Below are 1,780 nucleotides of genomic sequence, written 5' to 3'. Positions count from 1 at the left end.
GCGCTCTATATCGAAAAGGGTTGATCAAGAGGATTTTTGATCTACTCGATCATGAAATACCACAGTGTGACCCAAACCTGGCAACATATCTGCCCAACATGTTCAGTCTGAGTAAACACGCACATTTAGCATTGTCTTCTGTCCAAACGGTGAGTGCTGATGGACTGGATCTTATATAGTGTTTTTCTAATCTATACAACTTGCCTCATTCACCCAATTATACAAGCACTTTCTTTTTCTAAGTGCTTTTGATATAACGTCCACACTCATTCATACTCTGATGGATGCATCTGAGACAAACTTGGGGTTAGTATCTTGCCCAGTATTTGGACCAGGAGCAGCCAGGGGTCAAACCACCAACCTTCCAACTAGTAGATGACCTGTGCTGCCTCCGTGCAGCCCAAATCCAACACAAACATCCACAGCAAATTAGCAAAGGAATAATATTGTATTCAATGAGCGGGATATTGTAATTAGATCCAAACTTTATCAGAGGAAGTAGTGAGAGAGACTCTGCTACAGTCTGTGTAGGAGTTTCTGCCCTGAGAAACCACAATGACCGAAACAAAGACTAATGCTACACCATTAATGTTGTAGTGTCTTTCAGAGATTATATACAGTATAATATATAATATACATATTATACTTCTAAGTTCACAGTCACAAAACATAAAGTTCAGCACACATTAACATAGATAATAACATATCTGATAGATGAAAAAACAGAAAACCAATTCTTAAACAAACTTCCAGAACCGTAAAGAACAAAGTCAGAAGCATCTTCTTTTATTTCACTGTACCTGTCGGGTTTACCATTGAGCTGGTTATTAACCGTCGCAGCCTGTGACCCACACCTGTTTAATCCTATGAGTCTGCCAATTCAAGATTATATATATTTTTAATGGGTTTTTTTAATTAGATATGAAAAACGGGCTAAATCTGTGGTCTAGCTTCGACACAGAGTCCACAGGAATAAAGCGGAGAATATTGAAAACAAACGCGTTTTGTTGGTGTTTCTTCAAACAGACGAAATAAAAGCTGCTGATGTTTATGGTCAGAATTTATCGTCACTGTTACCAAACGGCCAAACGGAGCGCGCGCGTGCCTGCTGCTCGCGGCCCAAATTAAATCACGCATCTTCTGCCAGCTTGTAAAGGGTCCACGCTCAGTCTGCTGTGGCAAAAACACCAAACTCAAAGTGTTCAAATAGACACGAACACCTCAGCTGTCAGTGTTGTCTCAACCTGTTGTAAAAAGACCCGCTGACACTTACCGCTGTGTGCGGAGCGTTCAGAAGGACACGCCACAGTGACTGTAACGGAAACGGAGTGCTGTTCCCCGCGTGTGCAGCGTCTCTCTGCGTGGAGTCTCGCTCTACCAACCCCACTCATCAGCTCAGCAAACTGAGGGTTTACAATATCTGCTGATTGGTCATTACAGTCCCGCGTGTGTACGCTCACGTGCACATGAACATGAGTTAACCAAGCAGCAGAAAACCATTTCACCCAGCTGTAATTTCACGGCCCAGTTTACCGCATTGTTACAACAAATCTGTCAAATCTGTGTTAATAAGAAGACCGCAACTCACAGCCAACACCGACAGCCTGAAGTACGCATTACTGAGAATTACTGAGCTGTGATACATCTGCTGGTTTAAAAGATGTTATTGGGCCCCAAATCTACACTGTAAAAAAAACAACAACAACTGTAATTTAATAGAATATCTCATATAAATGTACAGAATTTTTCTCAATAAAATAAAATTATAAAAAGTAATTAA

The 1,780-nt window shown here is 41.0% G+C and overlaps 1 protein-coding gene across 2 annotated transcripts in view; it reads right to left on the bottom strand.

The window, feature by feature from the left end:
* Positions 1–1,512, bottom strand: part of LOC134616487 (cadherin-6-like) — a 61,804-nt gene extending 60,292 nt beyond the window's left edge. For both annotated transcript variants that reach the window (XR_010091458.1, XM_063461313.1), the window contains exon 1: positions 1,274–1,512. The gene's annotated coding sequence lies outside the window, so the exon portion shown is untranslated. The remainder of the gene's footprint in view (positions 1–1,273) is intronic.
* Positions 1,513–1,780: the final 268 nt, after the last annotated feature.

The sequence above is a fragment of the Pelmatolapia mariae genome, linkage group LG18, assembly GCF_036321145.2.
Source record: "Pelmatolapia mariae isolate MD_Pm_ZW linkage group LG18, Pm_UMD_F_2, whole genome shotgun sequence".
Taxonomy (NCBI): domain Eukaryota; kingdom Metazoa; phylum Chordata; class Actinopteri; order Cichliformes; family Cichlidae; genus Pelmatolapia; species Pelmatolapia mariae.
The sequence above is the reverse complement of the archived record's forward strand: the minus strand, read 5'-3'. Positions and strand labels throughout refer to the sequence as shown.